At 37.1% G+C, this 17,508-nt stretch overlaps 1 non-coding gene across 1 annotated transcript; it reads right to left on the reverse strand.

Moving 5' to 3' along the window:
* Positions 1-795: 795 nt before the first annotated feature.
* On the reverse strand, positions 796-902 carry LOC121225446 (small nucleolar RNA R71). Its single transcript, XR_005923330.1, has one exon. It is a non-coding gene; the product is annotated as a small nucleolar RNA R71 (small nucleolar RNA).
* Between the last annotated feature and the right edge of the window lie 16,606 nt (positions 903-17,508).

The following is a 17,508-nucleotide window of genomic DNA, read 5'->3' on the forward strand; positions in this document are numbered from 1 at the left end:
CGTGATAATAGTTAGTCTAGGTTTGATCGTCATTATAAATATTTATTACTTGTTACGAATCACGGGATCAAGTTTTTGGCGCCGTTGCCGGGGAACTAAAATATTAGGAATGCTAAATTTTTATTACTTTAGCCATTTATTTTTCTTGCAATTTAATTTAATTTTATTATTTTTATTACTAATTAATTTACTTTTTCTTTCTCTTGGCAGGTTTTTATAGTTTATGACTAGAAGAAACCCATCGGGACCATTACTTTTTGACGAAGAAATCGATCTCACAGTTCGTAGAAACCAAAGAGAAATAAGGCGCAGCTTAAGATACACAGAGAATGAGCAAGAAGACGATACTCAACTTCCAACTGACGAGATGGCTGAAAACCAAGGCAATCAGCTACCTCCTGCAATTGTGGCTAATCAAAATCCTGCTCCACGTACTATGTATGACTATGCTAAACCTTCTTTAACAGGAACTGAATCTAGTATAGTTAGACCTGCTATTGCTGCAAATAATTTTGAACTGAAACCTAACACAATTTAGATGATACAGCAGTTTGTTCAGTTTGATGGTTAGCAGGATAAGGATCCTAACACTCATTTGGCAAATTTTTGGAGTTTTGCGACACTTTCAAAATTAATGGCGTTTCTGATGATGCCATTTGCCTTCGGTTGTTCCCTTTCTCATTGGGAAACAAAGCTAAACAGTGGTTGAACTCGTTACCACGAGGGTCCATCACTACGTGGGAACAAATGACCGAAAAATTTCTACTAAAATATTTTTTGCCAACTAAAACGGCTAAGTTACGTAATGATATTTCTTCTTTTGTGCAGATGGACTTAGAAACACTTTACGATGCATGGGAGAGATAGAAGGATCTACTGCGAAGGTGCCCTCACTATGGGTTACCTCTATGGCTGCAAGTTCAAACATTTTACAATGGTGTGAATCCCTCAACAAGACAGATGATTGACACAATTACTGGAGGAACCATCAACAACAAAACACCTGAAGAGGCTTATAAATTAATTGAAGAAATGTCACTGAATAATTATCAGTGGCAAGTCATAAGGACTAAGCCAACAAAAATAGCCGGCGTTTATAATGTCGACTCAGTTACTATGCTGTCAAATCAGGTAGAACTTCTCAATAAAAAGATTGATGGTTTACTTGTTTCTACATACGTACATCCAGTAATGAGGTGTGACTCAAGTGGAGGAGGTGTGCATACAGAATATTAATCCTTCAATCCTACAACTGAAGAGGAACAAGTCAACTATATGGGTAACAATAACTTTGGATCTCAAAATAACCCATAAAGTAATACCTATAATGCAGGTTGGAGGAACCACTCAAATTTCTCTTGGGGTGGTCAAGGGAATCAAAAGCCACAAAATCCTCAGGGTTTTTAGCAGCCACCTTATCAATAAGAGAAGAAACCAAACCTTGAAGAGATGCTCTCTAAATTCATCTCAGTGTTAGAAACTCGTTTCCAAATTGAGACAGCACTTAAGAATCAACTAGCATCGATCCAAGGGCTCAAAACTCAGATAGGCCAACTATCCAAACTAATCTCTGAACGACCACAAGGTAGCTAACCAAGTAATACTGAACCTAATCCAAGGGAACACCTCAACGCAATTAGTACTCAAGATAAGGAAGGATTTATTGCACCTGAACCAGAATTGATGCAAGAAACTGTGGTGAGCAAAAGTAAAAGTGAGGTAAGTCATAACAAAACGGTGAATGAAGAATATAGATCTCGTTTCCCATACCCTAACGTGACAAGGAAAGACCACTCAGACGAATAATTCAGTAAATTCCTCAAACTTTTGAAACAATTACATATTAACTTACCATTTATTTAAGCTTTGTCACAGATGCCAAATGCAAATAAATTTTTAAAAGAGCTTTTAGTAAATAAGCAGAAGTTGGATGAAGCATCGTATGTGGAGCTAAACTAGTCTGCTCAGCTATTCTACAAAATAAGCTACCCCACAAATTGAAAGATCCAGGGAGTTTTACAATCCCTTGCTTAATCAGTAGTTTAGATATAAGTCATGCATTAGCTGATTTGGGGGCTAGTATTAACGTCATGCCTTACAAAATGTTTAAGCAACTAGGTCTTGGGAAACCTAAACAAACTAGGATGAGCATTCAATTGGCAGATAAAACTATAAGATTTCCTAAGGGTATTATTGAAGATGTACTAGTGAAAGTAGATAAGTTCATATTTCTTGTTGATTTCGTTGTTCTAGACATAGAGGAGGATAATAACACCCCTTTGATTTTAGGGAGGCCCTTTTTAACAACTGCTAAAATAGTTATTGATGTTGGCACAGGTGAGCTTACACGTTGTGTGGGTGACGAAACGATCACCCTTCAAGCTCGTACTTCTGGCATCGCACCGAACAGTGAAGGTAATAGTCCACACCAATCTACTAAAACTGAAAATATGACTTTGCAAAAATTGAGCTTCAAAGAAGTTCACGAGCCATGTTCCAGAAATGATAAAGGACACATTCATGAAGAACGAAGGCTACGGATAGAGGAGCTAGACGAATGGTGAGCACATAAACTGAGAACACATTATAAACTGAAACTACGCCAAAACGAGCCTGATACCTCTCCAAAGCAACTTAAGGTTGGTGATAAAGTCTTACTAGATGTCGTAGATCCCCACATTGTCACTACCACACCGAACAAGGAAATCCCTCTTACGGTACTCAGTATTTTTCCATTCGGTACGCTGGAGGTGAGTCATCCCAAGTTCGGCACTTTTAAGTTAAATAAAACCCAATTAAAACCTTATTTTGATGAGACTGATAGCAGGAATGAGGAGTATAACCTCCTCAAACCACCATGACCATTCACTGAAAAGGTAAGTCGAGCTTAGACTATAAAATAAGCGTTTCTCGGAAGGCAACCTGAGCACTAACAATATTAATTTCTTTGAATTGTGGTATTTAACTCTAACTTACCAATAAATATCTTGAATACAGGTGTTTCCACAGAGACACGGCAAAGCACACGGGCGTGCCTAAGGCCGTGTGACAAACACGGAGGGAAACACGGCCGTACGATACGACCGTGTGAAAATAGGGTAAAAAATTTCCCCAAACACGGCTTGCGATAAAACGCCACGGCCGTGCGACATGGCCGTGGTCGAATCTGTCGAATAAACACAAGCGTGAGACACACCCGTGTCTAGCACCCGTGGACAACACTATCGAAATAACACGGGCATGTGAAAACCTATACGACCGTGGAAGAAGCGAATCACGCCAGACACTACCGTGCGATACGATCACGTAGCGACACGGCCTAGACACACAGGCGTGCGATAAGACAGTGTGGCGACATCTTAATTCGCGACAAACACGGCCAAGCCACGGCACACACGGGAGTGTGCCCCGGCCGTGCCACTTGAAAAATGAATTATTATCTTATTTTATTTTTCTTTTATTAAGTTTTTAAGACTCAATCATTTTTAACATTCATTTGTTTTCCTTTTCAAAAAAAAAACAGTACCTTCAGAGTCAAGCTTGCTATTCAGAGTTATCTCTAATTCTCGATCTCGCCAATCAAGGGATATCATCCGTTCTTAATACAAGAAGTTTCACTCTTCCCCCTATCTTATTTTCATACTCTAATATCTATCTTTGTACATTGAGGGCAATGTACATCTTAAGTGTGGGGGGGTATTTATTTCATTATTAGAAAAATCCCTAAATAATCACCTTGTTCTCATGAAAAACTCTCATATCATATTTAGGATAATTTTTAATTAATTTATGATTTTGATTGATATATCTTGAATTAAAACATAGGGATTTATGCATTGATTGTTTAAACTTTAAGACATTAGAGAATCAAGCATGATAAATTGATTTTTAAGAATTTAAAATTATAGGTTGTTTCCCCAAGTCTAGGTATTACTTTGAATTGGAATTCACAAGTCTAAACATCAAAAAGCCATAATTTTTGTGAGATTTTTGAGCCTTTTGAGCATCTATTAAGTTTTTCATGCTCACTTCCATTATTGCTTTGAGTGCGTCAGTATTTAACTATTATTCTAGAATTTGCTTGATTATGCATGTCGAGACTACACCATTTGATTTGATATGTCAAAATGATTAAGGCACTTAGGATTAACCCACTCATGCCATAAAAAGCCTACCTCCACGATTAACCCCTAGTAAACCCCTTTGAGCCTAACAAGCCATTCCTTGTATTACCCTTAATATTATTAACCATTAACCCATTATTGTTGAAATCCACCAAATTAATTTGATCCCTATTTTTGTCGAGATCTGAGTTGGATAAGTTGCTTAGCTATGTTTTTTCTTCTTTATTTAACTTGTTCTTAAAAAAAACACTATGTATACATATTAGTAACTCCATTTTCTGAGAAGAAGTTCTGTTGTACGCAAGTGAAGATTAACTCTTTTCTAGTTAGGAAATTTTTTAATTCAATCTCGATTCTAACCCTTTCTTTCAGCTTGTGACAACACCCCCTAACCAAGCCTCATTACAACCCTCTAAAGACCTTTTGATTGATGTATCATCTTAAACTATAGTGGTGGAGATTTGATTTTCATGCAAGCCTGTGGTAATGATTTTCCATTATTAACTATTGAGTGTTTCCTTTATTGTCCTTAAAACACCTCGAGTGATTTGAGTGAATCTTTAGTGAGGATGTGAAACTCTGTGATATTCTGAACTAAAGGTAAGTACTTAGATGATGGGGGACACCTATGTTTTCGGAATAAAATGCTCAACTAGGAATGTTTGAAACTTTTATGTTCTTTTAGTTTAATTCTCAATGTATGATTACTTATAGATTAATGTGAGATATTATTGATAGAAATTATAAGTTGAGAAGGATTTATTTTGATTATGAGTTGAGGATTTAGCTTGAGGACAAGCAAATGCTTAAGTGTGGGGGTATTTGATAAATCGTAAATTATACATATTTTTACCCCATGTTTAATGTATTTTATGGATGATTTATCTTTAGAATTGGTGAATTCGATGCTCCTAATGCTTTAATTTCATGTTTTATACTTAGCAGAGCATAGGAGAGCGAAAGGAACAAGAAACGGGCCAAAAACAAAGAAAATCGACCAAAGTATGAAATCAACACGACCTGGACCTCCTTACACGGGACGACCACATGGCCGTGTCAATTTGCGAGAATTGGAGCACGAATCACACGGGAATAGCACACGGCCGTGCCATTCTAACAGGCTCAAACACGGCCTGAAGTAATCCCACACGAGCGTGTCACACCGGCATGTCCCTGCCGAGCCCAAGTTAAGTCCAATTCGAAAAAGGCCACTTTTGAGGGATTCTAGGCATTCCAAAGGCTATAAATACACCCTAGAAGAGAAGAAAAAGAGAGACGGAGAAGGGGGTAAGGAATTCCTCCAAGGAAGTCGATTGATCCATCTCAGAAGTTGGATTCATCATTAAGACTGAAGATCTCTTCTTAATTTCCCTTCAGGAGTTTTGAGTTTTCTTTATGTTTTGTATTCTTTATTCTTCTGAGATGTTTTCTTATTTAGTTATGAACTAAATCCCCTAAATACCTAAGGGGAATGAAACTTAAGACGAATCTTGTTATTATTTTCTGAATCGTATGATAAATATTTAACTTGTTCTTAATTATGTGTTCTTAATTCTTGTTTTGATATCCCAGGATACTGATTCAAGATAAGCTCTTATTCAGAGAAGGAATAGACCCTGTCTAAGAGTACATTTATCATAATTAAGCGGAGTGGATTGCGGGCCTAGAAATAGGGTGACAAGATTTTGTCAGATTAGGGTGAAACCTAATAAGGGGATCCATAGATCGAGTTACTGCAACCCTAGAGTGTTAATTAGAGAAAGTCTCGGTTATTTAATCTAGGGATTAGACATTATTAGTCTTGAATAGGGATATAACATAACTTAGGGCTCTCTACGGAACAAGTTAAATGAATAAATCGTCCGGTTCGGAGCCAGAATAACATGTAAAGTCGAGGTGGATTTTTCCTTAGGTATTGTCTCAAGTCAATTGATTTTCCTAAAAGCAATGCCCCAATTCTCTTTCTTTTTGCATTCTTATTTTAGATAATTACTTAATTAAAAAAAAATAAAACCCCTTTTATTCTTAGGCCAGATAATAAAAAGATAGTCATTACTAGTACTTTTAGTTCCCTTGGGTACGATATCCCAGTCTTGCCATTACTATACTATTGTTCGATAGGTGCGCTTGCCTTTTCGTCGTGATAATAGTTAGTCTAGGTTTGATCTTCATTATAACTATTTATTACTTGTTACGAATCACACGATCAGAGACACAGTTCCGTCGTGTCCTTGTATACAATTTCCTGAAAAGAATCTTGAGTAGCATGATCAATAGAGCCATGACAAACTTCAATGATCCTGGAACGGTCCAGTTCTGCCTTGGTGGTCTAGTGTGCCAGTTGAGCATACCCGAGTTCGGGATTGCACTAGGGCTGTAACACCCCGTACCCAAGACCGTTTCTGGAGTCGGACACGAAGTGTGAACGAACTTAACTCATTTATGTATACAGTTCATTTTACCATTTCCAGACAAGCTGGCTAACTGCATCACTGCCACTTTAAAAATCATATCTCAAGTTACAAAACTCGAAAACCAGTTCCGTAAATTTTTCCTGAAACTAGACTCATGTTTCCATCTACAAATTGTTTTCTAGAATTTTTGGTTGAGCCAATTAGTACAGTTTATTAGTTAAACTCTCCCCTGTTTCAGGGTTTGACTACTCTGAAGTCTGTGTATTACGAACCAGATATCTCTCTGTACAGAGATTAAATGACTATGATGTTTGTCCCTAATAAAAGTACACTCAATGTGGAATCTGTACATATAAAGTATGACTTCTAATTATCTTTGTAGAATTTAAGGTGAATTTCTAAATTCGGGACAGGGGATCCAGAAATCGTTCTAGTCCTGTTTCACAAGATTTTAAATATCTCATACAGTATAGCTCATATACTTGTTTTACTTCTTCCGTGTAAAAATAGACTCATCGAGCTTCTATTCCATAATTTATCCATTATTTAATTCCATTTCTACTATTTTTAGTGATTTTTCAATTTCACAACACTACTGCTGTCTGCCTCTATTATTAGAGTAAAATTTTTTTTTCTATTAGAGTAATTTAGCATGCATATCACCAAGTATGATCATGAATAGCCATACCCAAGGCTAATCATCACCAAGCATTTCCTTACTACTCAATAACCATATCATGAGTGTAACACCGGCAATGATTAGCCATGACAAACGGCATAATAATTAAATAGACTTTAACTGTTACTTATAACTAAGTATCATAAGACCCATTTCAACTTAACATTTACGCCATTTTCGCATGGCTAAACGTATACATACCAAAGTTCAAACAAAACATAATAGCCTATACATGCCGAAATGTTCTCTTAGACCAACTAAGAAGAAGATACCAAAAAGTTGCAAGCTGGTGCGATGACTTCGACAGTGATCCCGAGCACACAAAAATGGATCAAAGGAACCTAAATAAGTGACAAATAAACACACCAATGAGTATATAACTCAGTAAGTCATAAGCATTACATACTGTATAATTATAAGAGATCATAAGAGATGCAAATAATGCAAAAAAAATCAGTTACTCCAACTATACCGAGCTACGCTATCATTTCTTAGAATTTCGATTCAATCTCATGCCAAGTCCTACAATCAAATCAAACACCAAAACAACCCAATTGATTTAGACCCGATCCCTCAAACCATGGAATTTTGATGCACTAGATAAATTTGCACCTACTCAGTACATGCCTCAAGTTCGATACTTTAGTTACTAGTTCTACCACTTCGTTCTTTCACGTTCATTTTATATTATTAATCGAATTTGCACATATAGTGCTCGTCACACTCGCACACATAGTGCCATAGCACACCGCACACTCAGTGCATTGGATTTTCTCTTATACTTCAACACCCAAATCGGCACACATAGTGCTACTTAATTCCCCACACATAGTGCCACATGTTAACTCATTTTGATAAGGAAATTTACTTAATTTAAATAGCACATATGGTCATATTAATGAATAGGAAAATTATTCCAAGAGAACTCCTAACGAAAGGAATCCCTTTTATGATTCACTAATATTATTTATATACAAGCTAATCAACCTCACAGGAGTGCTTAAGGACTTACCTTATATTGGATGAAATGATTCCCAATCGACTACTCGATTATATTTGCTTTGCCTTTGTTTGATTCTCTCCCTTTGATGTCTTGATCTAGAATAAACACATTTAGTAGTTTAATTTTCTTGCTGGATACTTATGTGTATAATTTAACAGTTTTCACTCCATTTCACAACTATCCTTGTTCAAAATATCAAAACCTTAACCATATTCGATTAATGCTTCAAGGCCGAATGTATTATCACTATTATGGTAACCTAGTCTCGAGTATTTTTAATTCTAATATACAACATCATGAATCAACTCAACCTTATAAGCCAATATTACTCCTTCAATCGATTATCAAGAGTTAACAAAAAATATTATCACAAACATATACACCTATATGGCCGAATATACCAAATTAAATTTAACCTTACTTATGTAATTACCTATAAGTTATTATACATAAAATTTCATACATTTAACCTTTTAGTGCCTATTAACCATTCTTTTGATCTTAACCTAAAATGACAACTCCCATACTCAACATTTCAACCGAATTATCCCTATCACCCGAACTAAAATTCGCACCTTAACTTCATACATTTTTTTTTATGACTTTCATAATTCATTCGGCCCCATCAAAGGACCCCTTTAACATACAAGGAAAATAATCATAGAGAAAGAAATTAACATTCTAATTAGACTCAATGTAACCGAATGTACCAAGTGCTACTAACCTACTTATTCAAAAATCTTCATTCCATACTATCATCCCCCTTTTATCCCATACAACATGAAAATGACCTCCAATGTTAACACTTAGATTCACGGCATGATGCCCAAACCACCATAAAAGCTCCAACTTTCTTAACATTACTAAGAGTGCATCCAATTACTAACTTAACCTATCATAAAACTAAATCAACAATTCAAGACTTACCTCTTACTAGCTAAAGAAGAATGCCGAATTTCTTTTGGCAAGTTCCCCTTATTTCTTCATCTCTTCATTCGGCCAAGAAGAACCGATTTCTTCTTTTGTTTTCATCACATTTTCATTCTTTCTTTTTTTCTTTTATTATTTCCTTTCTTTTACATAAAATAATGACCACTTCATGGAAATTTACCACATATTCTAATATATGCTCCATCATGGCCGGCCACTATGTATAAAAAAGGAGTATTTGACATGCAAAACCATTATTTTCACTACATGCTTTAATAGGTCCTTATAGATTAACCTATCACATTTCAAAAGTGTCACACATAAGTCCTATTAACTAAATTCACATGCAATCGACTAAATCGAAGCTTAAAACTTTCACACATTCATATTCACATATTCTAGACAATAATTATCACATTCAAATACTTCGATGACTCGATTTAGCGGTCCCGAAACCACTTCCCATCTAGGGTCAATTTAGGGCTGTCACAACTCTCCCCCACTTAAGAAATTTTTCGTCCCCGAAAATCTTACCGGTAAATAGGTTTGGCTATCGTTCTTTCATAGAGTTCTCGGTCTCCCAAGTAGCTTCTTCCATCCCGTGTTTGAGCCATAACACTTTTACTAAAGGAACCCTTTTGTTTCGTAACTCTTTCACTTCACGAGCCAGGATACGAATCGGTTCTTCTTCATAACTCATATCGGGTTGAATTTCAACCTCTGATGGATTAATTATGTGCGATGGATCAGATCTATAACGTCGAAGCATTGAAACATGAAAGACGTCGTGAATCTTTTCAAGTTCAGGGGGCAAAATCAATCTATACGCAACTGGACCAACTCGTTCGGAGATTTCATACGGCCCAATGAATCTCGGACTCAATTTGCCCTTACGGCCAAATCTGAGTATCTTTTTCCAAGGTGAAACTTTAAGAAACACTTTGTCTCCCACCTGATACTCAATGTCTTTTCGTTTCAAATCCGCGTACGACTTCTGGCGATCTGTGGCTGCCTTCAGACTTTCACGGATTACCTTTGCTTTCTGTTCAGCATATTTAATTAAATTAACTCCAAAAATTTTACTTTCACCGAGCTCAGTCCAAAACAATGGTGTACGACATTTACGACCGTACAAAGCCTCGTAAGGTGCCATCTTAATACTTGATTGAAAACTATTATTGTAAGCGAATTCAATCAAAGGTAAATACTGTTCCCATGAACCACTAAACTCGAGGATGCAACATCTCAACATATCCTCAAGTATTTGAATTATCCGCTCGGATTGACCATTAGTTTGTGGATGAAAAGCGGTGCTAAAATGCAGCTTGGTACCCAAAGCTTCTTGCAATTTCTTCCAAAATCGCGAGGTGAATCTTGGATCTCTATCCGACACAATAGAAATCAGTACCCCGTGTAATCTCACAATCTGAGAAACATACAATTCAGCTAGTTTATCCAATGAAAAATCCGTTCGTACGGGAATAAAGTGAGCTGACTTAGTCAGTCTATCAACAACAACCCAAATCACATCTTTGTTACTTGCCGTACTGGCAACCCAGATACAAAATCCATCGTGACTCGATCCCATTTCCATTCAGGTATCATGATCGGCTGAAGTAAACCTGTAGGTACTTGATGTTCCGCTTTCACTTGTTGACATATTAAACACTTCGATACAAAATCAGAAATGTCTCGTTTCATACCATGCCACCAAAACTGACTTCTCAGATCATTGTACATTTTCGTACTTCTCGGGTGAATTGACATTCGGCTACAATGAGCTTCATTCAGAATCATCGAAATGAGTTTTGAATTTCTTGGAACGCACAAACGACTCCTGAACCTCAAACAATCGTCATCATCAATTTGAAACTCTGATTCCATATTTGGAACACATTCAACCCGTTTTGCAACCAATTCATCATCGACTTTCTAAGCTTCACGAATTTGATGAATCAATAATGGTTTGGCCTTTAATTCAGCTACTAACACATTGTCGGGTAGAACAGACAAGTGTACATTCATCACTCGTAAAGCAAACAGTGATTTCTGGCTTAAGGCATCCGCAACCACGTTAGCCTTTCCCGGGTGATAATCAATGACAAGCTCATAATCTTTCAACAACTCAAGCCAACGCCTTTGTCGCAGATTCAAGTCTCTTTGAGTCATCAAATATTTGAGACTTTTGTGATCCGAATATACATGGCACTTCTCACCAAATAAGTAATGTCGCCATATTTTCAAGGCGAACACAATGGCAGCTAGTTCGAGATCATGGGTTGGATAATTCTTCTCATGTGGCTTCAGTTGTCTCGACGCATAGGCCACAACTCGACGTTCTTGCATCAATACGCAACCCAACCCAAGTAGGGATGCATCACTAGAAATGACAAACTCTTTGCCTGATTCGGGCTGCAATAGAATTGGAGCTTCAGTCAAATAAGTTTTCAGTTGATCGAAGCTTTTCTGACATTTTTCCATCCATTCGAACTTAACATCTTTTTGAAGTAGCTTCGTCAGTGGTGTGGCTATCATCGAGAAACCCTTTACAAACCGTCTGTAGTAGCCGGCTAGTCCCAAAAAGCTCCGAACCTCAGTAATATTTCTCGGAGGCTTCCAGTTAAGTATGGCTGAAATTTTGCTCGGATCAACTCGAATACCCGATGCAGATACCACATTACCCAAGAAGCTAACCTCTCTTAACCAGAACTCACACTTACTGAACTTGGCATATAACTGCTTATCTCGTAAAATCTGCAACACTAATCTCAGGTGCTCAGCATGTTCGGTCTCACCTATTGAATAGACCAAGATGTCATCAATAAACACAACTACAAACCGGTCCAAATACTGTCTGAAAATTCGATTCATCAAATCCATAAATACCGCAGGGGCATTAGTGAGCCCAAACGGCATTACTAAGAACTCGTAGTGACCGTACCTCGTTCTAAAAGCAGTTTTGGGTATATCCGAATCTCAAATTCGCAACTGATAATAACCCGATCTCAAATCTATCTTTGAAAACACCGAGGCTCCCTTTAGTTGATCAAAGAAATCATCAATACGCGGTAACGGATATTTATTCTTTATTGTCACCTTATTCAGCTGACGATAGTCGATGCACAACCTCATGGTACCGTCCTTCTTTTTCACAAACAATATTGGTGCATCCCAAGGTGAGAAACTTGGTCGAGTGAAACCTCTTTCCGTCAACTCTTGCAACTGAGCTTTCAACTCTTTTAACTCGGTTGGTGCCATACAATACGGAGCTATCGAAATCGGGGTAGTCCCAGGTACAAGCTCAATACCAAACTCTACCTCCCGAACAGGTGGTAAACCTGGTAATTCTTCGGGAAAAACATCCGGATATTCACAAACCACCGGTACCGATTCAAGTTTCTTTTCTGGCTCTTTATTATCAAGCACGTATGCAAGATACGCTTCACACCCCTTTCTCACATATTTTTGAGCTAACATCGAGGATATTATTATTGGCAATCCATTTAAGACAGTAGACTCAACTCGGATTATTTCATTATTTGCACACCTCAAATCAATAGTCTTGCTTTTACAATCACAACCGCATCATGCACGGTCAACCAATCCAAACCGAGAATAGCATCAAATTCATCAAACGGTAAAAGCATCAAGTCGGCCGGAAAACAGGAATCTCGGTTCATCAGGGACATTTCTTACACACTTTGTCAACAAGTACATATCGACCCAAGGGGTTTGACACTCGAATTACGAACTCAGTAGACTCAACAGGTAAAGTCTTACTGGATGCTAAAGTCTCACATACATATGAATGAGTAGAGCCAGGGTCAATCAATGCAATCACATTAGTATCAAAGAGAGTGAAAGTACCAATGATAACATCAGGGGAGGACGCCTCCTCTCGTGCGCGGATGGCATATGCTCTAGCGGGAGCACGAGTCTCAGATCGAACAGCCATATCAGAAGTCCCTCTCTGGCCACCACCCCTACCTCTTGAAATTCTCGGCGGTCTACCTCTAATCGTTGTTCCACTATGTCTTGCACCTTGCATATTATTTTTCTCATCAAGTTCCGTGCAATCTCTAATGAAGTGATCCTTCGAACCGCATCTGTAACAGGCCCTGTTAGTAGACTTACCCCAACATTCGCCTACGTGTCGTCTTCCACATTGTGGACATTCAGGTTTTTCTTGACGATTGTTATCCACATTAGCAACCGAAGTAGCTCGAGAGTTCGTTGATGGTCGCTCTCTAATAGAAATTCCTGCAGTCGTCTTCGATTTATTAGTATCTTCCCTGAACTTCTTTACGGCCGAGAACGAAGTTTTTCCCGCCAATCTTTTACGGAAGTCTCTAGTTTCAAATTCAGCCTTCTTTTTCTCCTTTCCAAGTTCTTCTGCCTTACAAGCTCGTTCAACTAGTGTTACAAATTCTTTTATCTCCAAAATTCCCACTAGTAGCTTTAAATCTTCATTCAATCCTTCTTCAAATCTTTTACACATAGCAATTTCATCAGCTACACACTCCCGAGCGTATCGACTGAATCTTACAAATTCGCGTTCGTATTCAGATACTGTCATACGGCCTTGCTTAAGTTCCAAAAACTCTTTACGTTTTTGATCGATAAACGTTGACTAATATACTTTTTTCGAAATTCAGTCTGGAAGAAATCCCAAGTAACTCGTTCCTTCAGGACTATAGTAATCAAGGTTCTCCACCAATAGTAGGCTGAGTCTCGTAACAAAGATATGGCACACTTTAAACACTCATCAGGTGTGCAAGACAGTTCATCAAAAACCCGGATGGTGTTATCAAGCCAAAACTCGACCATTTCAGCATCATCAGTAGCTATGGCTCGGAATTCCTCGGCCCCGCGCTTCCTAATCAAATCCACAGGAGGTTTACTCGACCTTACAGGATCAGTATCTGGTGGTATTATAGGCACCTGAGGGAATTATTTAAATTCGGGAATGGTTGAGCAGTCGAGTTAGTTCGGGCATATTGTGCGACCCACTCATTCATCATGGTAAAGAAGGCTTGTTTTGCCCTATCATCTTGATTATTCGCGGATGATTGAGGTTCAACAGGTGGTGTCCCATGCGCAGGAGCAGCCGCTACACTTTCAACGTCATCCGCTAAGGTTCTCTCTAGATTGGGTTCCATTTACTAATCAAAACAAAAAAATTTCAACCGTCAGAAGTCATCACACTATCAAATACTAACATTAAGGCATGTATAGCTAGACTCATACGCGCTATGGTAGTCCTAGAACCGACTAAACCATAGCTCTGATACCAATTTAATTGTAACACCCCGTACCCGAGACCGTTTCCGGAGTCGGACACGAAGTGTGAACGAACTTAACTCATTTATTTATACAGTTCATTTTACCATTTCCAGACAAGCTGGCTAACTGCGTCACTGCCACCTTAAAAATCATATCTCGAGTTACAAAACTCGAAAACCAGTTTCGTAAATTTTTCCTGAAACTAGACTCATGTGTCCATCTACAAATTTTTTTCTAGAATTTTTCGTCAAGCAAATTAGTACAGTTTATTAGTTAAAGTCTCCCCTGTTTCAGGGTTCGACTAATCCGACCTCTGTGTATTACAAACCAGATATCTCTCTGTACAGAGATTCAATGACTATTTTGTTTGTCCCTAATAAAATTAGACTCAATATGGAATCTGTACATATAAAGTATGACTTCTAATTATCTTTGTAGAATTTATGGTGAATTTCTAAATTCGGGATAGGAGATCCAGAAATCGTTCTGGTCCTGTTTCACAAGATTTTAAATATCTCATACAGTATAGCTCATATACTTGTTTTACTTCTTCCATGTAAAAATAGACTCATCTAGCTTCTATTCCATAATTTATCCATTATTTAATTCCATTGCTACTATTTTTAGTGAGTTTTCAATTTCACAACACTACTGCTGTCTGCCTCTATTATTAGAGTAATTTTTTTTTCTATTAGAGTAATTTAGCATGCATATCACCAAGTATGATCATGACTAGCCATACCCAAGGCTAATCATCACCAAGCATTTCCTTACTACTCAATAACCATATCATGAGTGTAACACCGGAAATGATTAGCCATGACAAATGGCATAATAATTAAATAGACTTTAACTGTTACTTATAACTAAGTATCATAAGACCCAATTCAACTTAACATTTACGCCATTTTCGCATGGCTAAAAGTATACATACCAAAGTTCAAACAAAACATAATAGCCTATACATGCCGAAATGTTCTCTTAGACCAACTAAGAAGAAGATACCAAAAAGTTGCAAGCTGGTACGATGACTTCGACGGTGATCCCGAGCACACAAAAATGGATCAAAGGAACCTAAATAAGTGACAAATAAACACACCAATGAGTATATAACTCAGAAAGTCATAAGCATTACATACCGTATAATTATAAGAGATCATAAGAGAAGCAAATAGTGCAAAAAAAATCAGTTACTCCAACTATACCGAGCTACGCTATCATTTCTTAGAATTTCGATTCAATCTCATGCCAAGTCCTACAATCAAATCAAACACCAAAACAACCCAATTGATTTAGACCCGATCCCTCAAAGCATGGAATTTTGATGCACTAGATAAATTTGTACCTACTCAGTACACGCCTCAAGTTCGATACTTTAGTTACTAGTTCTACCACTTCGTTCTTTCACGCTCATTTTATATTATTAATCGAATTTGCACACATAGTGCTCGTCACACTCGCACACATAGTGCCATAGCACACCGCACACTCAGTGCATTGGATTTTCTCTTATACTTCAACACCCAAATCGGCACACATAGTGCTACTTAATTCCGCACACATAGTGCCACATGTTAACTCATTTTGATAAGGAAATTTACTTAATTTAAATAGCACATATGATCATATTAATGAATAGGAAAATTATTCCAAGAGAACTCCTAACGAAAGGAATCCCTCTTATGATTCACTAATATTATTTATATACAAGCTAATCAACCTCACAGGAGTGCTTAAGGACTTACCTTATATTGGATGAAATGATTCCCAATCGACTACTCGATTATCTTTGCTTTGCCTTTGTTTGATTCTCTCCCTTTGATGTCTTGATCTAGAATAAACACATTTAGTAGTTTAATTTTCTTGCGGGATACTTATGTGTATAATTTAACGGTTTTCACTCCATTTCACAACTATCCTTGTTCAAAACATCAAAACCTTAACCAATATTCGATTAATGCTTCAAGGCCGAATGTATTATCACTATTATGGTACCTAGTCTCGAGTATTTTTAATTCTAATATACAACATCATGAATCAACTCAACCTTATAAGCCAATATTACTCCTTCAATCGATTATCGAGAGTTAACAAAAAATATTATCACAAACATATACACCTATATGGCCGAATATACCAAATTAAATTTAACCTTACTTATGTAATTACCTATAAGTTATTATACATCAAATTTCATACGTTTAACCTTTTAATGCCTATTAACCATTCTTTTGATCTTAACCTAAAATGACAACTCCCATACTCAACATTTCAACCGAATTATCCCTATCACCCGAACTAAAATTCGCACCTTAACTTCATACATTTTTTTATGACTTTCATAATTCATTCGGCCCCATCAAAGGACCCCTTTAACATACAAGGAAAATAATCATAGAGAAAGAAATTAGCATTCTAATTAGACTCAATGTAACCGAATGTACCAAGTGCTACTAACCTACTTAATCAAAAATCTTCATTCCATACTATCATCCCCCTTTTATCCCATACAACATGAAAATGACCTCCAATGTTAACACTTAGATTCACGGCATGATGCCCAAACCACCATAAAAGCTCCAACTTTCTTAACATTACTAAGAGTGCATCCAATTACTAACTTAACCTATCATAAAACTAAATCAACAATTCAAGACTTACCACTTACTAGCTAAAGAAGAATGCCGAATTTCTTTTGGCAAGTTCCTCTTATTTCTTCATCTCTTCATTCGGCCAAGAAGAACCGATTTCTTCTTTTATTTTCATCACATTTTCATTCTTTTCTTTTTTTCTTTTATTATTTCCTTTCTTTTACATAAAATAATGACCACTTCATGGAAATTTACCACATATTCTAATATATGCTCCATCATGGCCGGCCACTATGTATAAAAAAAGGAGCATTTGACATGCAAAACCATTATTTTCACTACATGCTTTAATAGGTCCTTATAGATTAACCTATCACATTTCAAAAGTGTCACACATAACTCATATTAACTAAATTCACATGCAATCGACTAAATCGAAGCTTAAAACTTTCACACATTCATATTCACATATTCTAGACAATAA

Source organism: Gossypium hirsutum, chromosome A03 (assembly GCF_007990345.1).
Source record: "Gossypium hirsutum isolate 1008001.06 chromosome A03, Gossypium_hirsutum_v2.1, whole genome shotgun sequence".
NCBI classification, from domain to species: domain Eukaryota; kingdom Viridiplantae; phylum Streptophyta; class Magnoliopsida; order Malvales; family Malvaceae; genus Gossypium; species Gossypium hirsutum.